At 41.8% G+C, this 16,415-nt stretch overlaps 2 long non-coding RNA genes across 2 annotated transcripts; both read left to right on the top strand.

The window, feature by feature from the left end:
- The first annotated feature begins 332 nt into the window (after positions 1–332).
- Gm6313 (predicted gene 6313) lies at positions 333–7,856 on the top strand. The gene is made up of 3 exons (NR_045867.1): positions 333–428; positions 4,937–5,005; positions 5,460–7,856. It is a non-coding gene; the product is annotated as a predicted gene 6313 (long non-coding RNA).
- Positions 7,857–11,060: 3,204 nt separating this feature from the next.
- Positions 11,061–13,364, top strand: Gm36613. Its single transcript, XR_378194.3, has 2 exons — positions 11,061–11,270; positions 13,142–13,364. It is a non-coding gene; the product is annotated as a predicted gene, 36613 (long non-coding RNA).
- Positions 13,365–16,415: the final 3,051 nt, after the last annotated feature.

Genomic DNA, 16,415 nt, shown 5'->3' with positions numbered 1-16,415 from the left:
TTTCTGCAACCCATGGATTTGCATCTGCTGTTTGTTTGTTGTTGTTGTTTTTTAAAAATAAAATCTCAATTGTTTGGTTTAGCCAGATGCTGGGGTGAAAGCCTGCTAGCTCAGAGAAGCAGAGAAAACACACAGCTGGCCTTCCTTCATAGCTGATGTCCCAAAAGGAAGCTCTCCTCCATGAGTCTCAAAACACCTCAAACTGAATGTCCTTCCCTTCTACTTCCTGTGTGCCTCTCTACCCATCCTCCTGACTTCCTTTTACTCTCTGATTTTTCCCATGTTTACTTCCTGTCAACTGGTTGCTTGCTCTACCTCTTAACCTATGGTTGACTTTGTTTAATGCTGTTTACAATTAACAGAAAGCTCTTTGATTAAAGGTGTGTGCTAGGACTGAGTCATGAAACTAGGCACAGATGGAATTACAGGTGAGTCTGATTTGTCTTGAGTGGGTGCTGGGAATCAACAGTAAATAATGCAATATCAGGGGTCACAGTGTGGTCAAATATACTGCAACATGCATCTACATTGCAAACCACAGGTTTGCATGTACTGATCAGTATAATTGGGTATTGATGGGTCTCTCTGTGCTGGTTCCCTTTATTTATTTATTTGTATCATGCCTGGTATAAATAAGCTCTACAACACATTATTTTGGCTGCTCAACTCCCATGTATGGGATGTAACAAGATTTTCTTGCTGTATTTTGACCTTTTCTTTTTAATTGCATTTGACAATGCTCAGCATTGCAATGTTATAGCCGTGCTGGCCCAGTAGAACTTCCCAGAAGACCACAGAGAAGGTGGCTTGATGTCATGTACCATGTTTATGAATGGCATTAGCTCTTTTATTTTATTATTATTATTATTATTATTATTATTATTATTAGTTTTTCGAGACAGGTTTTCTCTGTATAGCCCTGGCTATCCTGGAACTCACTTTGTAGACCAGGCTAGCCTTGAACTCAGAAATCTGCCTGCCTCTGCCTCCCGAGTGCTGGGATTAAAGGCATGCGCCACCACACCTGGCTTGGCATTAGCTCTTAACTTTACTCAAGGCTAGTTGTGAGTCATGAAGATCTTTGGACACAGTAATCTTTTACTTTCCAAGTAGAAACAATGATTCCTATACTCTTCTTGATTTCTGTGTTGGGTACTTTGAACAGGAATGAAACTTTTAGGATTGTTAAGGACTTGAGGTACAGGGTACCAGAAATTGTTATAAAGCTGATGAGGGATGTTAAAGGGTTAATGATTGAAAGAAAAAAAGGAAGAAAGAAAGAAGAAAGAAAGGAAAGAAAGAAAGGAAAGAAAGCAAGCCAGCCAATGTGAGAAACAGTCTGTCTGACTCTGTCCACTCTCCGTCTTGGATAAGTAACCTAAAGACCCATAAGCCAGGAAGCATGTCTTCAGGTTTTCTTAGCTGATGGGATCTTTGTAACTCACAGAGCTACTATTATATTTACATGTCCTGTAGGCCCCTGATAAAGCTTTTTGGTTAATTGCTTTTGAATTAACCCAAGCATCTACTGAACAGGCAGAGACGAGAAATCTGAGGTGATTTCTCATAATAGGGTGTTTGTTTCTCCCCTTTTAACCTACCCTTCTTTTGCTCCACCCATGTTTCCCGGCAGCCCTAGCATTCAGGCATTGGCAGCTGCAGCCTGGTAGACTTAAGTGATGTTTCCTGATACACACAAGGTGCTCTTCTGTAGTAGAGTCAGGGGAACCAAAACATAGTGTTTGGGCTTCCTCTTTATTTCTCCCAGCACTTGACAGCTTGGTCGGGCTGTGGGTTCTGAGCTGGGTTGGGACATCTTGGTTCTTATAAATGGTATGGGGTATAGTGAGGCTTGTGTCTTTCTGCTGGACAGCCTGGTATTTGCACTCATAACTCTTTCTTGGAGATATCATTTGTATGTTTGAAAACATGAATGCCTTTTGAATTTGAATATTTATTTTAAAAAATTGAGCCCATATATTTTGCTTGTTACCTCTAAAATCTGTCTTGGTGTATTTCAGAAAACTTAAAATATACAGGGATACAATCTTTTTATAATAAAATTAATATATTTAAAAAAGGTTTATCTTATTTTTAATTATGTGTATGCAAATGCCCATGGAAGCCAAGGTGCCATATCCCCTAGAGCTGGACGTTCACAGGTGACTCTGAGCTGTCTGAAGGGGGTGGTGGGAACCACATTAAGGTCTTCAGCAAGAGCAGAACAGGCTCTTAAACCCCAAGACCTTTCTCTATCCCAGTGACTATCTTTTAAACAAAGTATGAAACTTGGACTTAGTGGCAGAGTGCTTGCCTAGTATGTACAAGGCCTTGAATTGTGAGTCTTGGCATGGAAATAAAATATACAACTGCCTTTCACAGAGTATCCAAATAGTTAAGATTAGGAGCAAAGTCAGCATTTTATAACATCTTGACATTTATCCGAGTGTGGTATCTTTAATAAAATAACTAACTTTAAAGTATTAAATGTATAAGAAAACCCTTGGTAAGTTTTACAGGGTTTGGAATGGATTCAACAAATACCTCTGCACTGTATTCCACCCAATTCTGTTTCTTTCTCAAAAATACCATTATCTTAAATTTTATATTTAGTGTCCTCTTTTTATGATTTTAACAGATATGATTGTGACCCTAAGGATGTATTGTGATCTTTCAATGCATTGAAATTTAAATTGACTGAAAAGCTGTTCTGTTAATAATTTAAGTTACCTTTTCACTCACCTTTGTTTTTGATGTTCATCTGGGGCCTTTGTTTTGCCCAAAACCAAATGGCCATTTTCATTATAGGATCACAAATTAAATATACACTGTGCTATAATCATGGGGTAGACATCTGGTTTTCTACTGGTCTGTTACAGGTAATCCTGCTGTGAACTTCTCTGTGCCTATTGCTGGAGGGCTGCAAGGCTTACTAATGACTAGTTCTAGGATTGACATCTCTGGGTCATAGGCACTGTGATGGTTTATACATGCTTGGCCCAGGGAATGCTACTATTAGGAGGTGTAGCCTTGTTGAAGTATGTGTGTCAATGTGGGTGTGGGCTTTAATACCTTGCTCCTAGCTTCCTGGAAGCCAGTTTTCTGCTAGCTGCCTTTGGAAAAGGAGGTGGAACTCTCAGCTCCTCCAGCCCCATGTATACCTGAACACTGCCATGCTCCTACATTGATGATAATGGACTGAACCTCTGAACCTGTAAACCAGCTCCAATTAAATGTTTTTCTTACAAGAGTTACCTTGGTCGTGGTTTCTGTTCACAGCAGTAAAACCCAAACTAAGACAGGCACCATTAGCAATACCAAACAAATTTGGGTTTCTTTGATTTATGTGTACTTTCCAAAATACCACCTCAGTATTATATTTTGTGACTGAGCCATATTCTTGGTACTGTCAGACTTCAAAATTCTGGCCAACCTGAGGGGTGTGGAATGGTGGTACATCACTGCAGGGTTGGTTGTTTTTCTATGAATTCTAAAGAGATGTTTCATGATATGCTATTGGTCACTCGAGTTGTCTCTTCACTACAGTTCATGTGTTTTAATTCTTTGTTCATTTTTTTCTTGTTAGTGGGTTGTTCTATTTATGTATGCACCTCCTGGGCTGATATATATATAGTGTGTGTGTGTGTGTGTGTGTGTGTGTGTGTGTATTGCTCTTTTCTTTGGGGGTGGCAGAAAAATATTCAAAATTTATTTTCAGACAGACAGCATCAGCAGGTAAAATTATACTTCAGTTTACACATTCATTCACAGGGTGTGAGAAAACCATAGCTGTCACGTTCTCTGCAACAACATCCACTTTATAGGGCAAATAAGTGACCAGTCAAGCCAGACAAGGCTTTACCACAGGGTTCACTTACAATCCCAGAAGGAAAGGCATGACGTGCCAGAACCCAAAACAACAAAGAGTTGAATCCTAAAATCGGGTGTAACAACCAAGAGGGGAAACTTTGGTTGATAGTCTTCATCCACATTTCAGCAACCCAAACTCTCTTCCTAGAAGCTGGAGTAATAAGTCTCTCTTTCCTCCTTAAACCATAAGAGCTGTTATAACAACTATTCAAAATTATTACATGTACACAAATAATAATAATAATGATGATGATGATGATAAATATAGACCAACCATGAAGACATCTTGAACATCCAGCTCTTCTCAGCAGTACATTGACTCTTAGGTTTAAGACCTGGAAATACTTTGGTGATCACAAAATAACAAAATAGAGACTCTTTCTTCCCTCCCTCTCTCTTTCTACCTTCCCTCCCTTCCTTCCTCCCCCTCCCTTCCTCCATCCCTTTCTTCTTTTTTCTGTACAAAACTAAAAATAAATGAGTCAGATAAATTCAAGTCCTCACTTCCAAGACTTCCCTGTCCTAACTTTGTAGCCTTCATAATAGCTTGCTCTCTCTCTCTCTCTCTCTCTCTCTCTCTCTCTCTCTGTGTCTGTGTGTGTGTCTGTGTGTGTGTGTGTGTGTGTGTGTGTAAATCTTCAGGACTTGGGATAAGGAAATTGAAACAATAACAGCAGCAGAAAGATGACATGGAGCTGTGATGGGAAGTTGGCCCATTTGGAAGTCTCTCTCTAAGAAGGAACATGGAGTTCTTCCATGCAGCAGGCACTGAAGAGCCATATGAAATGGGCACTCTGATACCTGCCACTGTAGGGTTTGTGGGAAATGTGGGAAGCAGCAGTATAAGCCATGGGCTCCGTAGGGACCAGGGTTCGTCTGTGGAGGCCATCCTACCGAAGGCTCTAAGGTTGAAGGAACTGGGCTAATTGGAACACCTTAGTTTCTGAGGTTTCTTTTTCTTTCCTTTAAAATAAAATTTTCATGTTAAAATACATTAAATCTAAACCAACCAACCAAAGAAAACCAGAAGATGAATACAGTGCATAAACTGGTTCTGTGTACACAGATGTCCATTTACCCACATGAAGTGACCATGGAAGTATACAGCACGTCCACAACCCAGCCCCCCATTCTGGTAAGTCATTGCCTCTTCCACTGTGGTCCAAGAGTCCCAACTGCTTCACTCTGGAACAGTTGACAGACTTTGGAAACAGCTATAGCTTTTTCTAAGTAACAAAGCTGTTTTTCAAATCCTCTTTCTTTTCAAGATTCAAACAAACAAACAAACAAACAAAACAAAACAAAACAAAACAACAACAAAACCAACCAACCAAACAAAAGAACTTGTCTGTTCTGGCTTTTTTTTTTTTTTTTCCTTCAATTTTCCTCCTTTGTGTTTTCTTTTTTTGGGAAGCAGCATAGCAACAATTGTGACTGTAGGACCCCAAGAAACACCATTTGCATATCAGGAAGAGAAAACACAGGAGAGGGATTAAGAAAAACTGGAAAACTAAAACATAAAGCAGAAGTTCTGGAATCTTACTCATCTCTCTTCCTCCTTGGCTGACCACAATCTTGTTTTCTTCCAGGAAGTGAGGGAGCGGTGTTCGGCCACCCAATGGGGAACACTTGGCTTTTCCACATTCCGGTTCACGTGCCATCTAGCTTGGAAAATGTAGCATTGCTTACCACAAAGCTGTCCCCCAGTGACACAGGCAGGGTGGGGATGCCTCTACTTTGGATCACAGAATTGTCCTTGGTAAGATTGCCATTGAGATCATTGATGGACTGGTTCCATGAGGCAGAGTCCAGCCCACCATGGGGACAGGAGTTCCTTGGGAAGCATTTAAGGAATATTCTCTTTCTCTTTGCACCCAGCACAGTCGTGATGTTCTCTATGACCAACTTCCTGCCCTGGCAGATGGAGTTATTGTTCACCCAGCAGTGAAGGTTCCACTGCATGTTGCAGACAAAGGCTTTTCTCTAGTATGTGTCTATGTGTAGGTCAGAACGACCCTGGCAGATGAATTCTTTTCATACCCTATGCAGCAATGGCATGTAGAGGTGGCTGTACTTCTAGCAAAGGTGTCATGCCTGGGATCACGGTGGCCACTTTACCCCTATTTTGTAAAATGTGCATTCCCAGTCATTTGCTCTTCTCTATCCTTATCTCTGGGTCATTCCTATGTCCTGAAATTGTGACTGAAACACAACCTCAGAAAAGGTCTATGTTTGGAGACAGCCTTTTTTATCCTTATTTATTCCTACATGTTAGTGATTGTCTTAGTCAGGGTTTCTATTCCTGCACAAACATCATGACCAAGAAACAAGTTGGAGAGGAAAGTGTTTATTCAGCTTACAATTCCATACTGCTGTTCATCACCAAGGAAGTCAGGACTGGAAGTCAAGCAGGTTAGGAAGCAGGAGCTGATGCAGAGGCCATGGAGGGATGTTCCTTACTGGCTTGCTTCCCCTGGCTTGTTCAGCCTGCTCTCTTATAGAACCCAAGACTGCCAGCCCAGAGATGATCCCACCCACAGGGGCCTTTCCCCCTTGATCACTAATTGAGAAAATGCCCCACAGCTGGATCTCATGGAGGTACTTCCCCAACTGAAGCTTCTTTCTCTGTGATAACTCCAGCCTGTGTCAAGTTGACACATAAAACCAGCCAGTATAGTGATGTAAAATGGATTTTACTGTGATACTTTCATACATGTATATAATGCATTTTGGTTATAGTCACTCTTCCTTATCCTCTCCTATCCTGTTAATACTTTAACTGATCCATTTCTCTTTCCAGATTTTGTTACCATTGTCTTCTTCCTCCTACTCCTCCTACTCCTACTCCTCCTTCTCCTCCCCTTCCCTTCTCCAGCATCCTCCTCCTCTTTCTTCCGTAATGAGCTTCATTTACAGGAGCATGCGTGAGAGGTTATTTATAGGGTCCTGAGCATTTTACTAGTGCCTACACCACTGGTACAAAAGGAGACAGTCTCTATAAAGAGGTAATTAAACTAAAATGAAGCCAGTAGAGTGGTCCTTACCCAGTGGGGCTGGTCTCAGTAGAGTGGGTCCTTAACCAGTGACTGACCTCTTTATATGCAGAGGAGATTTGGAAACAGGGAATGAGGACATAAGGAGATGACCACCAGAAAGTCAAGGAGAGGCACTCACCAGAATTTAATTCTGCAAGGATCTTGGCTTTCAAGCTTCTGACTATGGAAACATGACTTTCTATTGTTAAACTGCCTCTTCTGTGCCTACTGGTGCTTTTTGTGGCAGCTTAAACAGGCTAATGTAATGTAATTGCCATTTTAACAAATTCCTGGAAGAATGTCTGAGTCAGTAAAGTGCTTGTCTTGTAAGCATGAGGAACTGAGTTCAATCCCTGGGACCCAACTGGTGCACAGTTGTAATCCCAGAGGTAGTCAGGGACTCACTGGCCAGCTTGTTAAGTTCCAAGATAATGAGATACCATGTATCAAGAAACAAGGTAGACATTTTCTGAGGAACAACATGTGTGGTTGTCCTCTGGCCTCCACATGCTTGTGCACACATGTGTGGTACCAGGTACATGATTCAATCTTTTTCAGGTTCAGGGCTGTCAATCCCTGATGCTTTTGTGATAGATGTCTAGGGCTTTTGAAGTAAACATGAGCACCTGGGGGAACTTCTCATTTTAGTGACTAAGTAGGCTAGTTGCTTGCTCCAGAGTCAGTCCCAAAAGACATGCTTTGAAATATTACAAGTTGTTTCAAGATCACCTTTGTTCTGCCTTTCATGAATTCTGCATGCTTTGACTCATGGTTCAATATGCCAAAAAGTCACCAATCTTGAGAATTTATATGTGATTTCTTCACAGTGATTTTTTTTTTTTTTAGGAATGAGATATATATCTCATTGCGTTTGTATTTATTTTGCATTGTGAGATTTTTTCTCTTCTTATTAAAAATTTAAATCTAATAAAAATTTTTGGGTGTATATGTATGTATGTGTTCATGTGTATATTGGTATACATGTACATGCTAGTGCATGCTCATGTGTGTGCATGTGGAGGCCAGAGAACAAACTGGATGTCATTCCTCCAGAATGCTACCACCTTATTTTCGAGACAGGGTCTCCCATTCATCCTGAGCTTTCTCATTAGGTTAGACTGGCTCACCAGCAAGCTCTAGGGATCTATCTGTCTCTTCCCCAAGTACTGGAATTTCAGGGCATGCCACAGTGCAGTCTTTTTATTTTATGTGGGTTCTGGGAACCCAAATTAAATTCTTACCCTAGAAAAGAAAGCACTTTACTGATGAGACTATTTCCACAGACCTAAAACCTTAATATTGTAAAGTTAATTCTATTTGTCAAGATTAACCAAATGCAAATGCTAACAAAACAGTAGAACATCCTTTTTACAGAGAAATGTTACTTCTTTGGTTTTTAAGCCATGGGTTCATATGAATACCGTTGTTCATGCTTAGCAATGGCAGCTGGCATCTACTATTTAGTGCCAAGACAATTAGCATTTTACTTGTGTATCTCATTTGGTTCTTGCAATGACTATATTAGGCCATCACCTCAGGCTGCCATAACAAAATATCATGGAGTGGGTGGCTTGAGTCACAGCTATTCCTCACAATTCTAGAGTCTAAGTGTAGGATATCAGTGTGGCCAGGTTCTGGTGAGCCCTTTCCTTAAGGTTTGAAGATGACTAACTTCTCCTTGTGTCTTTAATACACACACACACACACACACACACACACACACACACTGGGGTGAGATGGGGGAGGAGGGGGAGAGACAGAGAGACACTTATTCTCTCATATCTTTTCTAATAAAAGTACCAATCCTTCTGCCTTACTTAGTCTTCCCAGTAGCTAGGGTTATAAGCACATTCCACAGCACCCATACAGAATGAAAATTTTTATTGAGATCACATTTCTTTACAAGGCAAATGTATATGGACATGATCAAATTTTAATCTATAATAACAAGGCAGTAATGTTAACATATTTTTGGGTTTTGGTTATAAACTCCAACTAAATATGTATGATAAATGCAATGGAAATATGACTGGAAATACAGACTCTATGGTCAGTCTGTCTAGATGTAAAACCCAAGTTTGCCCAGCTGTATCATCTTGAGCGATCTTCTTAACCTCTCTCTGTGTATCTATTACTCCAAGAATAGTGTCTAGCTCTTACAGTTTAGCTCCTAGAACCATATGTTTTAAAAATGTATTTTATCTTCAGTTGTGTATATGTTTGTCTGTGTTCAGTATGTGCACATGACTGTGAGGCCCAAGGAAGCCAGAGATATCAGGTCCTCCTGCAGCTGGAGTTCAAGGCAGTTGTGAACTTTTTGATGTGGATGCTGAAAACTGAACTTGGGCCCCCTGTAAAAGCAGTAAGCTCTCTGAACTGCTGAGCCATTTCTCTACTCCTCTTAAGAGAATTTTGTGAGTTAAAATATGTACTGGAGTTAAGACCCATAGCAAGCACCATGTTTGCTTTTATTCTCGTGTAGATGCTTATACATGGACAGTAACATTTTGTTGGGAATCATCAGTTGCTAGAAACAATACACACACACACTCAAAACACACACACACACACACACACACACACTCATACCACACACACACACACACACACACCACACACACACACACACCACACACCACACACACCACCCACAAACACACAAACACTCACACCACACACGCACACACACACACCACACACACACACACCCCACATACTACACACACCACCCACAAACACATATACACTCACACCAACACACACAAACACACATACACTCACACCACACATACATACCACACACACAAACATACATACACTCACACCACACACATACAAACACACATACACTCACATCACACACACACATATCACACACACACAAACACACATACACTCATACCACACACATACATGTACACCACAAACTACACATATAATCACACCTCATGCACATACACCACAAACTACACACACCACACACAAACACACATACACTCACACCATACACACACATTCATAACACATACACACAAGCACACATACACTCACACCACACACACTCACACCACACACACACACACAAAACACACATACACTCACACCACACACACATGCACCTTTTTATTTTAAGCCACACAGTGTATGTGCACTTGTGCGTATCTCTAAGTGTTATATATATTATGGGGCTGGAGTAAGAGTTCCCCAGTTAATGCATCAGAAGATCACTTAATTTGGTTTAGATACGAATTAATCACTTTACAGTTTTACACATTCATTTTTGTACTCCTTCTCTGGATTACCTGACTTATTTTATTGAAAGCAAAGACCTGACGTCCTTGTGGTCACTTTCCTTTGAAGCACACGGATATATGGATTATTTGTCTGCATGGCACCTCAGGAGGTTTTTGCCCTATAAGATGGTGCAAAGATGGTGGTTCTTTGTGATATTCTAGAAGAGGGAAAAATTGACCTTTCTTCTATAAAGTGGTAGAAATAGCTTCTAAGAAAGAAACAGTAAGGTTCATGGGCTGTTGGCTTTCTTAGATTGATCAAACACCGACATCCTGTCTTAGTGAGCCCATGGGCATCCTCTAGAGAGCTGTCCATGTGGTCCCTGTCACCATGCCAGAATCTGCCACCCAGACCTCTCTATTCCTGCTCACACATACAGCGAGTCTACTAACAAATTGGAGCAGACATGGCTGGGAACAAATGTTATCATGGTTGAACATGAACTGTGGGCTAAATTTTGACTCTAGAGATCAACCTGTCCAACACTTCTATATAAAAATGAGTCTTCACCTATGACATGAAATTCTCCCTTGTTCCCTGATGTTGTAAAATGAATGATGACTTTGTTTTTAGGATTCTTGCCCATGTAGCTTTATGTCTTGTTTTGTGTTCTATTTTCATTGAAGGCTGTGACAAATTTCAGAGGATCCCAGAAGAGCCCCGTAGATAGCACATTTTGTAGAATGGCTTTGGAATTTCACTTCTCTGAGTACATTCCGGAGCCCAAGCTGCAGGGCAGTCTTCTACCCCTTTGCCCTGGACCTCACATATCTGCTTCCCACACAGTGACATTTTAGCCCTTCCCCCCACTCTCTGCCACTCCAAGATAAATTTACTGTCATCGACAGGCTTTAGCTTCAGTTAAGAAAACAACAACAAGAACCCAAAGCAGCCACTTACCAATGTCCTCGGACAGTGCATTTAAAATTTGGCATTAGAATTCACAGGACAATCAAAAATACCTCAGTGGATCTGAGGAGCTTGGAAGGCCACAGTCTGAACTGAAAACTGAAATCTGCTTACTGTCTTACTCTATCATCTCCAAAAGCAACCTACCAACGCAGTTCCCAGGTGAACACTTTCTTTGTAGACTACTTAGCTTTTATGTCTCCTGTTCTGACAATAATCTTTTATGGGCTCAGCTGAGATATCCCAAGGACATTTGAAGTCCAGGTTGGTGACAAACACTAGGTTGGGTATCCTTTCGTCTTCAGAGACTTGTCAACTACTGTTTTCATGGCCTCAGCCTTAGAGAAAGAGCAGCTTTAGACTAATTGGCAAGCAGCAGGCAGTGTTTCCAAGTGCCAAGTGGCTTACAAGGACCCACTGTGCCCATGCCTGCAAAGGCAGCAAGGTGGGGCAAGGCTGGGTTTGGAGAAGCCAGTCTGGGAACCTTACCTCTGTGACAGTTGCTGATTGAATCAAGAGAACAGAAATTGACTCTAAAGTCTGTCTGTGTCAGTGTGTTCCAGCACTGGAACCAGGGTAATGCCTGCCATGTTGCCACAACAATCTCTTTTGAATAGGATAACCATCAGGCGGATGGTCCTTTTCTGAGCAAATGAGCCACTTTGTACTTATTCAAGATAGCGTGCCTCTGCCAGGAGTGTCTTCTGCTTCTGTGAATAGTTTTATTTTGCATACATTTTCAGAGGAGACTGAGGCATTTAAGTAGCAGTCTTTGCCTTTCTTTGTATTCTATACATATTATACTACATATCATAGGATCCCATCTTATAGGCCAACATAATAAACATTAAGTTGTTCTTTTTGTGTGTTGCTGTGTATATGTTCATACGCATGTAGGTGCAGGTAGAAGCCAGAAGACATCCTGCAGGTGCTGTCCACTTTGTTTTTGAGACAGGGTCTTCTACTTAACCTGATGTATACCAACTGGGCTAAGCAAGCTAGCCAGTGGGCTCTAGGAATCATCCTGTCTCTACCTCCCCAGTGCTGGGATTATACATGTGTATCACTATGTCTGACTTTTTAAAATATGGGTTCTGGTGGCTGAACTCAGGTCCTCATGTGTACAACACTTTACAGACTGAGATCACAGTCTGCATTTGGTTTTAAATTAAAGAAAAGTTGGGGAAGCAGGTAGAAGAATGTAGGGATGTCACCCTCATGCCTGAAAAAGAAGATGGACAAACAGCCTCAGTCCAGAGTATGAGTGGTTTGATCTCTTTCCTATGTTGCCTTTCTTTTGGACATCTGTGCAAATCTCACAATTTGCATCTAATATATTTCTAATTTAAAAGATGGGCACTATGCATGGAAACACAATTCCATTTGTATTTAAGTCTTTTTGCTATACACATATTTTCTCCTTGATTTTTTTCTTATAGTTTTTAAAAAATATTTGTTGTGTATGTGTGTGTGTATGTGAGCACACTGCCTGTGTGTGTGTGTGTGTGTGTCTGTGTGTGTCTGTGTTTGTGTCTATGTATCTATGTTTATATCTGTGTATGTGTCTGTCTTTGTGTGTCTGTGACTCTGTGTGTGCTGTGTCTGACTGTGTGTCTGTCTGACTATTTGTCTGCATATGTGTCTATTTGTCTCTGTATGTGTCTGTGTTTGTATGTGTCTCTGTGTGTGCTTTGGGTATGTGTGTTCGGTGTGAGTATATGTGTGTGTGTGTGCTGTCTGTGTGTGTGAGTCTGTGTGTGCATCTGTGTTTGTGTGTATGTACCTATGTGTGCTTTGTGTGTGTGTCTGCTGTCTGTCTCTGTGTGTGACACACACACACACACACACACACACACACGGATGTGACAAACTCAGTTCAGCACGCTCAGCAGCAAGCACCTCTGCTTGTTAGCTCACCTTGCTGTTCTTTTTTTTCATAATGTGCCAAATATTATTCTAAATGTTTTACACAGATTATCTTATTAACACAATTCCATGGCATCACTAATACTGTTCTTTCTCCCGTCTCACAGAACTGAAAAGGAGCTAAAAGATAAACGCTCAGACCTCATCTTGATTGGGCTGGAGAAGACCAGGGACCCTTGTCCAGGCAGTTTTGCTTTACGGTCGTTCATCTTCAGTCCACTCTATGACGGGGTTTCTCAGAACCCTGACCTTGTCTCTGGATATAAAACTTCACACCTGCATTTTTAATAGATTTAATAAAATTTGATACTTTTGTTATGCAAAAAGCAAGCAACAGTGCTGTCTTCCCATCCTCTGCAGTTCTGTACCTGTTCAGCTGCCTTTCTGCTGGTTTTCCTCTTTGTTCTAGGCCTCGTTTGGAAGAATGAACTCTTGGCAGAAACAGCACTATATTTTATTCCCCATTAACAGGATGACACAGCTCACTTGAGTCATAAGAATGTTAAAATAACATTGTGCTTTGACCTTGCCCTTAAGATACTGATTTTACTTGCAAACATTCTAAACATCTTAAATGCATCTTTTCTTTCCCTTTTCAGTTTCTCCTTTTACATCTGTCTCTAAAACAAGCAGAGAAAAAAAGCATACGCTAGATTTATGCAGGATTCTTGTGGATCTGCATTTTCAAGGAAAATCTTTCCTTTAAAAAAATCACCAGGTAAATAAAAATTTACAGAGAGTCTGCCATTTGGAATGTGGCATGGCTCTGGCCTCCAAGTGAGGAGACTGTTTATCAGGTAGGCCCAACACACTCCTTCTCTCCATCGAACTTTCATTACTCTTTGAAAACATCTCTGAGGCTGGACCGAAAACCACTGGGGGCCTGGTATCCCCACTGTGCTGAGCTTACTGCCTGTCTTGTGGCAGCCGCTCAGAAGGATGTTGCTGAGTGAATACATCAGTGTTTTTCCTCAGTACCTGTCATTTGAGGCTGCTTGGGTGTCTTTGGAATGTAAGTAATCAGCATGTACCCGAGTGGCTATAGAAATGGATAAAGAACCGCAAATACCACATTATCCCAACACTCAGGAAGTTTCCAGGTCTGCAGAGGAAAAAGAAGGATCAAACTCCTGCTTCTCAGAGACATGGGGCTTGCAGCAGGAAAGATTATTATATTATTATTATTATTATTATTATTATTATTATTAGGGAGAAGGTATATTTCAAGGTCATCTGAAGAGCAAGACCAGGTTACAGAGCAACCATACCAGACTTGTATGGGGACAACAAGGAAAGGAATTGCTAACAAATTACACCAGTGTGGCTAAGCAAACCCTGTTCTAGAAGGAGGCAGGATACTTCAGAGTATCACTGTTGTATTTTATAAAAAGATAGAAAGAAGGTGGGGATATGTTAGGTGGAGGCTAGGTATGGTGTGTGTGGTGGGTGCCTCTGCAGGCCCATTCTGAGGCATCCCTTCCCCCTGAGGTACCAGCCACAGGATGGTATAGTATAGAATAGAGTTTATTTAGAGCATGGGGAGGGGAGTTGAGGGAGACAGAAGAGAGAGAGAGAGAGAGAGAGAGAGAGAGAGAGAGAGGAGGAGGAGGAGGAGGAGGAGGAAGAGGAGGAGAGGCCTGCCACGAGCATGTGGAGAGAGATGGGGGAGGGAAATGGAGAGACAGGAAGAAGAGGGTAAGGGGCAAGAGGAAGAGAAGGGAAGAGAGCAAGAGAGTGAGGAGGTGGCAAGCAGCCCCTTTTATAGTAAGTCAAGTATACCTGGCTATTGCCAGGTAACTGTGGGGCGGAGCCTAGGAGAAATGCCAACGCTCTGAAACTGAAGTTGGTCCAGGCAAGGCCAGAGCAAGGAAGGAGTTTACAGAGCTGCTTACAGAGGGGACTTTAGGCTTGGGGTAAGGTGCACACATGGCTAACATCCCAAGGCACCCCAAGTCCATTTGATATACGTGGCTGACATCCCAACCCCAAGTCAACCCAAGCTTACCTGATGCATATGCTGGAGCATTTAGCAGGCGTGCTTGCTCTGGTTTTCACAGCATCTCTACTGCAGAAGCCTCACTCTAATGGTTGACCTCTGGAGAAAAGGAGCAGGGTAACCTGCATCATCTACCCTCTCAGTTCCCGACTTTCTACAAATATCAAAGTCCACTTTTTTCTTCTAATGCTGATTCTATATGCCATAAATCTATCAGTTAGGTTTGCTCCCCCTTACTTTATTCTTTTTCTAGGGGTTGGGTAGGGTGTAACAGTTTACAAACTGCAAGAACGAGGCCATTAACAACAACAAAGCCAGGAGAGGACAAAACCGGAGGCACAGATTTGGGAGGGGTTTTAAGCACAGCGGGGTACTGATGTTTGTTGAAAATCCCCCCAGAGTCACCATTAGTATCAATACAATTCTGGGAACTAGGAAACTGGCTCTAACAGAAATAATTGTTGGTAGAGATGGCGTTTCTAAGCACGCGGTTTGCAGAGCCATCTGCTTTAAAGCCTTCTGAAGCACTCCCAGCATCTCGCCACTTCCGCATCGCAGCAGAGAAGCTGGAATGCCTCTGGAGGTAATTACTTTAGACTGAGCTTTAGCACTAATGGTGCTACCTCATTAGCACCGTGGTGGCTCCGAGCGAGCAGACGGCTACTTTCAATGGGTTTTAAATGGAGATGAAATTAAAGTGGAGTTGTTGGGCAGAACTAGTATATGGATGTCCTCACACAAAGGGAGCAGCAAGGATGTTGTGTCCCGCTTTGCAGTTTTTAAACAGACCGCTCCCTTCCCCCAACCCGTGCCTTGTCTCCTCTAAGCCTTGCTTTCTCTTATTACAGTGCAAGGACAGGTTTCAGCCCCTCTCTGCAGCTCTTGCCACTTCCAGATGCATCTTTCTCCCGCTGTTGGTAGTGTTTGGCCTTAATAGATTGGTTTGATTTCTAGGAAGTGTAGAGGGAATGAATATGTAGGGGGCACCCACTTTCCATCAACAAGCAGCTTTTTGAGGAATTATTGTGCGCAGGGTTGATGATGAGTGCATATATACATTCACCAGAGTTTTCAGGGTCCCATCCACAAGTGCACATACATCCTTGTAAATATCATGTTAACAAGAGAATATCAGCAAAGGAGTGGAAGGCATATGATTGTTCACTCATGCATGTGCAACCTTTGTGTGCTGTCAGAAAGCTTGAGAGTCACAGAGTTTTAAAATGCCATGAAGGGTCCCTACTTCTGCAGATGTAGGGAGACAGAAACCATGTTAGAACCAGAGTGTAAGTAATACTGTGGAAGGCATTTGATATTTATTATGGATTCTCTGGGTGAGTGCTGTTAACCAAAAAGCTAATGAGAAGGATTTATGGTCCTGAAAA

This window comes from Mus musculus, chromosome 6 (genome assembly GCF_000001635.26).
Source record: "Mus musculus strain C57BL/6J chromosome 6, GRCm38.p6 C57BL/6J".
Classification (NCBI taxonomy): domain Eukaryota; kingdom Metazoa; phylum Chordata; class Mammalia; order Rodentia; family Muridae; genus Mus; species Mus musculus.
This window is presented reverse-complemented; position numbering and strand designations above follow the sequence as displayed.